Raw genomic sequence first — 12,768 nt, 5'->3', positions numbered from 1 at the left:
GCATAAACCCGCTTCTAAGCGGTCCATCATCCCAGACTCTCAAGTCAGGGGGATGAACAGAGTAACTCTCCTGGGCTAGTTTCCTTTTTAGTGGCTGCCGCTACCACCATACCATCTACAGGGGAGCCTTTGTTCCACACTGGTCTGAGGGTGGACTCAGATTTTGTCTGGACCTTTTGGGATTGGTTCCACAGTGTCCAGCTCCTTCCAGGCCCACGAGGTGACCAGGTCCACCAGGGTATCTGCGGGAGGAGACATCCAGAAAGTAGATGGGCCCGTGCCAAAAGCCTCTGGGAACACTTTTTTCGGAGGAAGGTTTGGGGGTGGACCAACCTTCTCACTGGCGTAGGATTTCTAGGACATCTCCAAAAGAGCCATCCTCGGGAGGTGATCTGGGGGAACCCTCCCCATCATCCAAATCAGTGTCCTCTGTGAGGGACTCTGGGGAGTCCAAGTGCCTCCTCTTACACGTATGCTTGCGAGGCACATTTCTGGGGGAACTCGCAAGCCACTTGTTCCTCAGGTGGAACCGACTGGGGCTCCTCGAGCACGGGCTGTCTTTCTGGTAAAATGATGGGATTCCTAGACAGTGCCTAGGGAGTCGAGGCGGAGTCTGAGGAAATAGTCAAGGATCTCAATCCAGTGGACAAAACCCTTTCTATCATGTCAAACGCAGAGGGAAAATGAACCTCCTGGGTCAAACGCAGAGGGAGAATGAACTTCCTGGGTCACCATTAAGAAAACCGCTCTCCCTGGATGTGATGCAAGAAACAGAGCCGGGCCTGAAGTGGACGGGGCTCCGAGGGGAACCTAGCCCGACAACGTCAGAGCAAATGGAAAATGTTCCGCTCCCTCAGATCAGACACCCAGGCTCCAGCTCAGAGAGCCATTCAGATCCAAACTGGTCAGATCAGACACACAGCTGTCGACGTCGATAAGACAGGTACAGTCGGCGCCGACCCCCTAAGGCCATCCTCGGATCCAAGTACTCCGAACCTGGTGGACAGATCGGAGGAGGAGAAACTGGCATGAAGAAAGGAAGCAAACCTCTCCCCTCCAGAGGGAGAGGGGGCTGACAAGACTCCCATCTGGATCGAGGTACAAATGAACATCCTCATCATTTTATCCATCCCGATTTCTGATGAGCTTCGGGTTGACCTAGACGAGGCCATGGACTCTGACCTGGCGGGTCGAGAAACAGAGGCCCTAGATGGTTGGTTGTGGCTCCTCCAGCTCTGGGGAAAATCTCAGATTGGAGCGGAGGGAAGTCACAGATCCTAGACCGACTCTGGGGGGGGGGGGGGGTAGAAGCAGAAAGGTCCCGGGACCTCATGTTATTCTGGCCTGTGCTCTCTCTCCTCTCTACCTCTTCTGCACTCCACTTCCACAGGCTTAGAAACAGGAGGTTGAGTCTCAGCCTGGGAAGGAGGAGAAGCAAGGACAAGAGAGGAAGGAGAGGTGGCCACAGCAGCTGCTGTGACCGAAGCAGTGGAAGAGGCAGCCGCCTCAGTAGTGGGTAGAAAGCCTTTCAGGGACAACTTAGCCCGTCTATCCTTAAGAGCGTGCGGATTTAAAACCCATGCAAATGGTACAGTCTGTACTTAAATGTGCTACACCCAAACACAATGCAAAGAGTGTGGCCATCTGCTGGTGACAATTTGTGGCCACACTCAGTGCACCTCAAAGACTGGCTTGAGGTCAGCCATGTCGCTTACAGAAGACAGCACACAAAACAGAAAGGAAGGAGAGAAAAACAAACCATTTCCCACTCAAACCCACGCACCACACACTCAAAGGCACATAGAACTCTGAGGGGGGAGGGGAAGCAACACACACACTGAAAAAAAACTTAAAATGACTCACAGGCAAGGGGAGGAGGAGAGGGAACTTATACTAACAGTGAACACTCAACTAAGAAAAAACTGCTTACTAATCAAATAACCCAACTCACAAACTCAGCACTCAGGATCTTGATGCTTCATGCAAGCCGCGGCAAACGAGATCTGGGAGTTGGAAGGTAGTAGAGGGATTATGGGTAAGGGGAGGAGCTTGGAGCTCAGAGCAGATGCTAGTGAACTTGCAGGCTCGGATCTGACATGGATCTGGTACCCACAGGTTGAAGATCAATCATAGGTTTTGTAACAGAATTGGAAACATTCGCACACCTTGTTGCTGGTTGTGACATACTAATGTCAGAAGAATTGTATACTGAAAGGCACAATAATGTGGCAAGAATGTTGCACTGGGGATTGTGCAAACATTATAGCACTGAAGTGGCTATAAAACACTGGAAAAATGAACCACAAAGCATCACAGAAAATGATGAAGTCTACATCACATGGGATCACCCATTACCAACAGTTCAAAAGACAGAAGCAAGAAAACCAGATATAGTGGTCCATGAAAAGAAGACAAAAGTAGCATTGATCATGGAAGTCTCTACACCCAGGGACTACAATGTCTTGCGTACAGAGAAACACAAAGTCATAAAATATTAAGATTTGCAGGCAGAAACGACAGCAGTAGGAGCAACGGGTCTTGTATATATAAAAAAAAAAAATAAAATCAATCTACAATCCCATTTACATGCGTCACCAATACATATAACTCTGCACGAATCACAGAAGTCATTACTGGGCACATTGCGGCTGCAGTGAAGAGCACTTTTGGCTGACATCAAAAATTGAAGCAATACTAATTTCATGAACTTTAATCATACTTTGACTTAGGAATGGGGTCCATTCCCATCATGGTATTACAAACCCAACTTACCAAGAAAGATTTAGGTAATCTCCTAAACACTTGACCCTACTCAGTCTGAATTTGTCAAAGGGAGATCATGGCTGTTATACCCGGTGGCCTTCAAGGCAGTCACCAAGGCTCTGGATGAAGAGAAATCTGTGCAGACAGCCTACCTGGACTTAGCCAAAGCATTTGACACTATCCCCCATTCAGGCATCATTGACAAACTCACCGAACTAGGCAACAACCCTTATATCGTTAGATGGGTCACTAACTGGCTCACTGTTCACATCAATAGCAACACCTTAAGTACTCACTCAGTGGTGACAGACCTGGGCACACAGGTAGACAGCAACCTTACCTTTGACCACGTCTCCACAGTGGTAAGAAGGGCATTCTATATTGCTCATCTCATAAATAAGGGCATTGCCTCCAGAAAAAAAAAAAAAAGTTATAACCTCCCTGTACTCTTCCCTCATCAGGCCAGAGTATAATGCCCCTCTTGGTATGTACCTTTCTAAGCACCTGCAGCAACTGGACAAACCAACCCTTTGGAACAAACTCCCACTTCATGCAAACAAGGCACCTCAAAGGCCTTCTTCAAACACAATCTGGACAACTGGCTCTAGGACCGTTAGCTTAGTAACTTATGATTCCTTTGGCTTGATAGTGTTTAAATTTCCCAATTGTATATCCAACCATAAGCTGTTCCATAACTTAAACTATTCAATGAATGTGGGTTACCACTGTTCAAGTCACTAGTGGGTGACTATTGCAATAAGTTGAGTAACCTTGAAAACAGACATTCATCACACGAAAAAATCAAAAAACAAGACCAGTTTTCCAGTTAACCTGTACACAGGCATTTCATTGAAAGTCATGCATACAAAAATGGAACTGCTTATGCTTTGAGAAGCTTTAAGGGTAACATAAGTAATCAACCCAGATGGGAACACTGGGCAGTTACATACAGGTAGTGCTGAAACAATTTTTCTACATCTGTGAATAACCCTCCAAGTACAATCATCCTAACCTGCCCCTATCCTATCTCAAGTTCCTTTTTTAGTGTCAGCACCAGTAAGGAGAAATGCTCAGAAGTGGAACAAAGGAAAGAGAAAAGGGAAGAGCAAAGGAGAAATTTGTCTATGGAACCAAAAATACTAAATTTAAGTAAAATACCTTTAAATGAACAACAGATTTCAGTACTTTCCCAACTATTTTCATTTATACAGGCACAGTGGGTCAATCTTACCCAAATACTTTTAACTTTATGGAAGGAAGCTGAACTTGCACTACATCTTACATGACGTTTCCAAGAAGAATCATCTAAGAGGACTACTTATAATCCATCTTTACATGGTACATTGTAAGTCTTCCATGATTCTTGTGAAAAGTTTAGGAAGTTAAGGAACATACCAAAGAAATACAAGCTCCCCTTCGAAGAACTGCACTCCAAAAACAAGGATGTGAGAATTATGAAACCTGATAAGAGTGGTATGGTTGTAGTCATGGGTAGTGAAGATCAGCCAATCTCAATATGCTACAAAATTATACGGTTTATGAAGAAACCGTGGTGGGCAACATTAAGAAATGCTTTTCCAGTAGAGATGGGTATATCTCAGCGATCTGTTTACCCATGGCAACATTAATTTTGAGATTTTTTTTTTTATACAGTCTTACAAGTTGCGATACCTAAAATAGCAAGGACTTTTGGAATAACTAAAGTACATAAAGATTGCTTAAAATCCTCCATGACTATTATAAAACTGAACCTATCTCGCTTTAGCTTGACCATATTTCTCAACCCAGTTTTGCAAAAATCAGAATTTTGTATCAGAGACTCGTGGCATTTACTGGAGTTAGTGAAAGGGGTCCAGCCACCCGCTAAAGAAATCAAGTTTGGATCAATGGAAGTAGTCTTCCTTTATACCAGCATTGATCAAGAGGCAGGCATGGAGTTTGTCCAGAAGTACCTTATGGCATTCACTAATTTTAAATCTTTGATCAACACTGTCCGCTTCCTGCTGGAAATCTCCTGGATAATAATTTCTTTATGTTTGCAGGAAAACGTTAAACAGCTGTCTGGGGTGGCGAAGGGGGCCAGGGTAGTGTCCCTATTTTTGCAAAAACCCCACCAGTTACATCAGAAGGTGGCATTTTAAGAGGTTTATCTATGATCTGATCATCATACGGAAGGGGTTCAAAGACAAATTCTACACTACCTGAATGGTTCAATTAGAGTACCCCCCCCCCTTTTTTTTAAAGTTTACCATTAGTAATTTTGGTACATCCATTAATTTTTTGGACAGCTATTTAACTTTCAATGCATAGTGTTTCCACATCGAGAGCAAGATCTACAGGAAGGATACCCTTGTGAATATCTATTTACATAGACATAGCCAACACCCACACCACATGAAGAAAGGAGTGGTGAAAGGACAATTTATACAGCTGAGCAAACTAACGAGCAATGATGAAGTTTTCAAGGAGGAAATGGAGACGTTAAAGCATTTCTTCATAGTCAGGGGCTATGATTTTGATTGCCTAGCCAACAGCATCGATTAAATTAATTTGTTTAGACTGGGAAAGCTAAACAAATCCTTGGGAAGGACCTGAACTGACGCTTAGTGGCCACTGAAGAGATAGACACCCCCAGACAAGTCTTCCAACTGGCTACAGGGGTGCTTTTCCACTCCCCATTACCAGTAACATGAATATGATCAGAAATATTCTCCAGAATAATTGGAAAATTTTAGGGAATGGGGATGTTGCAAGACTTAGGGGAACACTGGACTTATCTATAAATGGATGAACTCCCATCAGATCCATTCTAGAAAAATAGAATAGCCTCCAAATAATCAGATTGGGACTTTTAAATGCAGCAAATGTAAGCAATGCCGCTTCATCTCCAACACCACAAGCATTTTTATTAATCATCCAAGTATGAATATTTTTGCACACCAAAGGTACAATTGTGACTCAAAGGGGGTTGTCTATTTAGCTCATTGTGATTCATGCACTTGCTTTTACATTGGAAAAACAATTAGGAATCAGTCTTGAAGAATTTATGAACATGCATTAGCAATAACAAAAGGGGACACAAATAATGCCCTAGAGTGACATGCTTTACAGTGTGAGAATCACAAGAAATTTCAGTTCTTTGTGCTAGATTCTGTTGACATGACTTCCCTGGCAGCTACAATGTGCATTTAGAATGCCGAGAGTCAGAATGGAAAATTAAGACTGAATATAAACAAATATCCTGGTTTAAATGAAACTTGTCAACATAAAATGTGTTTTACTACCACAGAAGGATATACATTTGACTGTGGAAAGCCACATTGGTTTACATTCACTATCTTGATATCCATTATTTTTTATTCTTTTTTTTTGATTTGTCACTAACATTTAATTAAGTTGGGGATAAAGGGATTGGATGTTTTAACCATGTGATCTGTTTTGCACCATTTTTAAACCTAGTTTGCATTATATTTATCTGATGAAGTTCTTGGTGTTAAAGTGCTCATTTTCTTTAAAGCAAGTCATGGTGACTCCCCAAGTTTGCTGAGTAGAACGTATTTGTTTTCTTGGGTTTGTTAGTTCTATGCTGCATTGTTGCTTTTAAACATTAGAATAGGTTACTGTCCAAAACCTATTCATCTCTGTGGTAGAGGAAAGTATGCATATTCTGAGGGTCATGATTAGTTCGTATTGGGAAAAATGTTGAGAACAGTGAAAAAAAAAAATGAGGGAAAGAAAAAGGGAAAGTGGATGTAGTGCTCCCTAAGCTTGGAAGGATGTACAATGGCGTACTGCATCAACTAATGGATGAGGAGTAAAGAAGCAGGAAATGTAGCCTGGGATATACAAAAAAGAAAGACCAGGATAGAATTTACAGAAAAAAACGTTAAATTTTGGAACAATTCCCACAATGGATATATAAAAGCAGGTACTGAGGTAAACCTTAACAGGGGGGTTTAGGAATTAGTCTGGAAGAAAAAGGAGTGATGGGCAAAAATGCTTAAAAAAAAAAAAAAAACACACACCCCAGTCCATATAAGAGTCCATGAAGTCAGCCAGAAGAAATAAAAAAGGAGACCAAAAAGGATAGCTGGCTGCTTGAAATGTGAAGAAAGGAAGGCAGATATGAAATGGAGATGCAGGAGGGAAAACTTTGAGAGGCAGCTGTAAAAGGAATGGGGCAAGCTCTGCAGATAGACGAAAAACATGTGGAAGGTACGCATTTTTGGACTTCACCGTGGATAAGACAGAACACCAAAGATAAAGACCATCCTAATGCTAGCTGGGTGTGCAATAACCCAACTTAAAAAAAAGTGTGGAAAAATGGGAAAAGTGGCTCTGCACTAAAAATAATAAATGATCACCACAAAGACGGCTATGTAAGATCTAAAGGAGTGACAAGGATGAATGAGAATCAGAGAGAAACAGAAATCAGAAACGCTTACCTGGGGACAACATGACTGAGGAAAAGGGGCTGAAATCAAATAGGAAAGAAAGAAACCATTTGAATGGCCAGACCCCCCATACAGGGCTCACAAGGGACTATATCCAGCTCCCCAAGATGGAAAATGGATTAGACGAAGACCACAGTACCAACAAATGACTGGGAGAAGCCAGACAACAGGAACACGAGGCAGGACCTAAACCCTTAGTCAAACAGGAACAGTTAGTCCCAAGGTGAAAGAAAAACAGCAGCATTATATGGTAAAGGAGAGGATGTGGGTGAACACCAAAGCAAAGGTCAAATGACAAGAGGAAGTGGGGAGTTAAAGGATGAAGAATTCCAGGGAGACGTACATGCATTTGCCAGCCACAAATGCACAGCAGCACTGGAAAAAAGAAAAAAAAAGACAATAAATTGTTCACTATGGACCTGTTAGACTGCATATGAATAAAATTCATCCATCTTTGCCCTCCTCCCCCATTTTTGGGCATGGGTCAGGGTGTCACCAACAGGGAGAATTACCTAGAATCAGTGTTTACAAAGATCTGTGAATAAAGTGTCATAACAGGCTGCAATGACAGCTAAATAGCCAATTAGCTAGAACACAGACATATGTACACATTTCTATTGAGAAAACTGCAATAAAAATGATAAAAAATGCTGCGACAGCACTGTTAAGTATGCAATGATTTACTACCTATCTACAGCTTATGGTTGGAAAAAAAAATCATAGCATCTTGTATCTTTGCTGATATTAATGTATGCCCTATTAAATTTATTGTTACTTTTGACTTACGTCTGTAGCCTCCACAAATACCGGACTGCGAGAGACACCTTTGTAGTTCTTCAGCATCTATTTGCCCATCCTGCACAAAAGCAAAGGCAAAGTTACTAGGACATTAATCTAATTGCTCTAATAAAAACACATAGAACTATGCTAAAACTTTATCAACATTAAAAGGAAAACTCCATCCCAAGTTTGTCTGTGGATGCAAAACATCCACATGGTTTCCTTTATCAACTTCAGTGATGACTCAGTCACAAAACTTAATCTGACCCCTGTATGTGAAGCCATGCTGTCTACAACCAACCAGAAAAGGCATCCAGAAACTCCAACAACCCGCCACACAGAATTTCCATTCTAGGGAAGGTCTTGGAAGAGATTAAGAGTAAAGCTTATAATAAAAGTCTCCTTTATAGAAACCTTTCAGCGGAAAAAATGGTTCAACACTTCAAACAAGGTGAAAAGGAGTTTGCAGAGACAACACATCTGAATACTTAAATTGAGGACTTTCTCCTAGAGGCCTTAAGGATGCTTGGACTTTATCTGTATTTTAATAAAACTTTCCATTTAGTTCTTTTGGTACCTTACATGGACGGCATTGGGTAATTCACTGTTGGCATTCTTATTGGACAGTTATCCTACAGCACATACTAGTTTATACATTTCTTCTTTACAAGCACTTGCAAAAAATTGGGTTGTGTTGTGGTATGCTTGGTAGAACAGTCAACTAGTAGAATTGCATTTGTTAGATTAAATTAGAAGTCACATTTGAAAGAGAACACAAGTCTTGAGATCCGATACCTGTAGGAAACAGATTCCATGACGGAATAAAACCCGTATGCAGTGGCCAATCCACTTGGAAATAGTCTGTTTTGTAACTGGTTTTTCCTGAAGGACTCAGTTGTCCCAAGTATAACGGGAGCTGCCTATGGATGTCTAATTGGGATAAAAGTAGGCAGTAGGCTTGATTTGGACGAGATTTAAGGCTATACTGGATACCACTTAATGGATTGGATTATGGGAAACCCTGTCCTGATGGAAAATGGATGATGGGGAGGGACACCCCGCCATGAGGGCCTGTAACTAGAAACCCTACGAGCTGAAGTGATGGCCAGAAGGAAGGCTGTTTTCCAGGACAAATATTGCAAATCTGTTGGGTATTGGTTGCTTCCTTGGAGGTCTTATATTCTTAGTCCTCTGAGGAAAAGGGGATCCGTGTTGAATTCTGCAGAAATGGCTGCAGTGGTTTTTATGGAGGAGAGGAAAGTCCACTGTTCAGCAGCTCAGCTAGATAGTGTAATACCTGAGGCAAGTTCAGTTTCTAGGGTCCTGGCCTCTTTTTCCATGAGCAAAACAAACCTTCCATTTTGGCGGAGTAAGCTCCTAGTAGATGGCCTTCTGGCCTCCAAAATCACATCCTTCACCTCCTGTGTTAAGGATTTCCATGCGAGATTTGAGTCTTTTCAGTTGACTGTGAAGAGTTTTTGTGAAGAGGCATCAGCAGCAGAGGCAGGGAGGAGTATAAGTGTTAGGCTAGTGCGCAGGATCTCAGGAGTGGATACCAGTGTTGCCTTGGAGCATCTGGAGCAATCAGAATCCCGGTTTCGACCAAACTTCTTGCTTTTCAAAGTACCTTGGGCAGAAGAGGCAGAGGTAGGAATAAACTTGTCCACATGCTGTCCAACTGATGAATGAAAAGGGCGCCCTCTCAGGCCTTTGGTGAAAGGTCCTTGAACAAACCTGGAGGAAAAAAAGAATCATCATTGGCCCTTCCCCCACGTTATTATTTCTGTAAACTGAGGAGGATGCTTCTTCCATTCGTGTGATCTGTCATATTTCTGCTTAGATTGTACTGTGCTTGAAGTTCGATTGGTCTTCTCTCATTTTCCAGCAAAGAGTCATGGCTAGTCTGCACAAGGGCACGTAATGTGTTCCACCTTGTTTATGTACCACATTACTGTGGTGTTGTCTGTTTTATCAGTAATTGTCCTGGATGCAGGAAGTCCTTGAAAGCTGTAATTGCATTTATTAGCAGCCATTTTTTTTTTTGCTGTGAAGAAGGTGCTTTTTTTCCTTTTGGGACCCTGAATGCACCTGTCCTCCTTCAAGCAAGCCCCCCTGTAATAATCTGGCGCCTGTGGTTATGCATTGTTTTGCTTGAGGCTTGCAGAATGGAAGGCCTGTTTTTGCTTGACATTTGGGCCCCACCATAAAATTCCTTTTGCAAACATGTGAGACCATAGATTTTTAGGTACCATTGAAGTTTCCTCATATGTGTTTTTCTTGCGATTATAGCCATCTGGGTGTGTGTGTCAAGCCAAGTTAGGAAGGTTATTTTCTGAGAGAGATGGTAGCCCTTGACTCTCTTTGTTGATTGTATATCCGCAAGAAATCTGAGGCATCTTCTGCAGCTTTTGTCTGATTGAAGTTGCTGTAATGTGAGCATCTTGAATTTTGGTACTAGTAGAATCGGTTCCTTTTCTTGGTACCAGAAAAAGTCTTGCAGTTGTGCTTGCTTGCCCTTTGATGGCAGGGTTGGCATGCTCTCATTTTGGAAGACTGTTTATAATGTCCATATCCCATTGGTCTGTTGTGACAATATGCCACTGCCCCTTGCGCCTGTATCTACCTCGGGGGGGCTCAGTGGCTGGAAAGGACCAGTTCTTGAAGGCCAATTTCTGCTAAGATTAGTACCAAATAGTCACTTTTTTTTGTAAGGGAGCATCTAGAAGTTTGGCTTACATGAAGGCCCCTCATTGGCGAGGTAGGTATAGTTTTACCCCTTATACCTTTACTTTGGATCTTCTCTCTGCAGGAAGTGGATTTTTGGTGGTTTTAGCATTATGGTTATTTGAAGAGAAATTGTGAGAGCTGGGTACCTCTAATACCTGGGTCAGGCTTGGACTGGCAGGGAGGCAGAGAGTCAGGGTTAAGGCAAGCCTCCGAATAGACATCATCCAGTATGTCCAAAACAGGGGAATAGCCAGAGGTAAAGGAAAAAAATCTCAGGAGGGATACCAAGGAATGGACTGTAAGTGTAATTAAATACTCAGCCGCTTTTAGCATCTGTTTTATTGAAAAAGAAGATGAGGGACTTTGGGGGCCACCGAGGGATCACCGCCTGGCTGAAAACATCACAAGTTGTATGCATGCAGAGGTTGTATTTTCAGACTGATATTTTTCTTTAAGTGCCATGACTCAAGAGTTAATTATGTCCTTACGGGCTACAGTCAGAAAAAACCATGCCGGTGTATGGAACTGTCACGGTTTTCTATGAGAAAAATCACAGCTGTGTGCACGTTGGCAGTGACAATTGTTTGGGGAGAATTGTACCCTCTCCAAGATGATACAACCATGAAGTTGGTATATTCAAGTCTAGGGGATGTGGGGGGTTAGCCCCCCCCCCCACACACACACACTGGGGATGCTGGGGAGTTAGCCTTCCTGCAAAAACTGCAATTTAATTTCTCCTCTTGTGTGTTTTTGGAATTTGTTTATTTAACTTGTAGAAATAAAATAGCTAGTCTAGCTTTAGACTAAATGTGATAGTAAATGTATTTTCATTTTTCGACTAATTGAGTTTATCTTGAGAGTCTGATTAAAGGTAATATGCCCCTAAAACTGATATAATCTACAACTGGTTCTCGTCTAATGACAGACTGCCTTACAGTCAAGCTCCTATCCCTAGGAGGACTTGCACTAGTTTTGACAAGATTCCAAGCAGATTAACAAACTAGCCCATTTCTGCAAGTTGCCAATGGTTGCTTTGTTCCTTCCTAAAATCATCTTTGTGGGAAGAACTCCACTAACAGCCTTCAAGCATATGGCATCAGTCTAGTTAAGGACAAATTATTAAAGCTCTCAGAGCAGAAAACCAAAAATTTCATGCAGCCTCAGTCCTCCCCAAAGGAGGAAATCGCACCACTTTACAGCTAACTTCATTATCTTGAGAGCCTGCCTTTCAAGGATCCTGAAAAGGAAAAAATTGAAATGAGGATTCTCCATCTTAGTTTGAGAGACAACCTGTGCCTCAGACTCTACAACAGCATAAGCTAGAGAAAGGAAGAGCAATCCCTTCTCACTCCACATAGTGAAACATTTACGGCTGAAGGGGAAAAAAAACTTGACAGAAGGAACACAGACATTCCCAAAGTCCTCGGACAGATTCCATCAAATTTAGCCTGGAAAGAGAAATTCTTTATGATTATCCTACATCAAAAAAATGAAATGTGCCACCAAGAAGGCCTAGAACAACGAAGCTGCAGGACTACATAGCCTATATGGCTGAAGTTTAAGGCTAGAGGCAAGAAACTACACACTGCCAGGAGGAAATTCAATGAGACGCAAGGAATGCCAATAGTGTTGCAATCCTCAAGAATGAAGACAGATCCACACAGGAAACCAATACAGGTAAACTCTTTGCCTACATTCTTCTTAACCATCTCCCTTAGCATTAATGAACAAATGCTGCAGAATCCCAGTGTAGATTTACACCAATTCTGCATAACAGACATAACAGAAAGGATCTCCCACTAAAAAGCTCATTAAGGCCTTGTATATGGCTTTCAGTGAATAAAAGGCCTCTGACTCAGTTATGAAGCTTTAAGGAAGGTACTGTAGAGATACAGAACCTACTAAACTATTCACATTCATGATGCTTTTCCCATGACCACAAGAATGAAACAATTCTCAGTATTCACTGAAAATTAGTTCTATTTATATTCCTACCATGGGTAAGTTGAAGTGTCTTAATACGAACCCTGTTTTCCATCATCCA

General features: G+C 42.2%; 1 long non-coding RNA gene across 1 annotated transcript in view; it reads right to left on the bottom strand.

Annotated features, from left to right (window-relative positions):
- Nucleotides 1-8,078, bottom strand: part of LOC122798585 — a 190,674-nt gene extending 182,596 nt beyond the window's left edge. The window contains exon 1 of the long non-coding RNA XR_006364283.1: nucleotides 8,004-8,078. This is a non-coding gene — a long non-coding RNA (uncharacterized LOC122798585). The remainder of the gene's footprint in view (nucleotides 1-8,003) is intronic.
- Between the last annotated feature and the right edge of the window lie 4,690 nt (nucleotides 8,079-12,768).

Source organism: Protopterus annectens, chromosome 3.part1, assembly GCF_019279795.1.
Source record: "Protopterus annectens isolate FY-2018-M chromosome 3.part1, PAN1.0, whole genome shotgun sequence".
NCBI lineage: Eukaryota > Metazoa > Chordata > Ceratodontiformes > Protopteridae > Protopterus > Protopterus annectens.
This window is presented reverse-complemented; position numbering and strand designations above follow the sequence as displayed.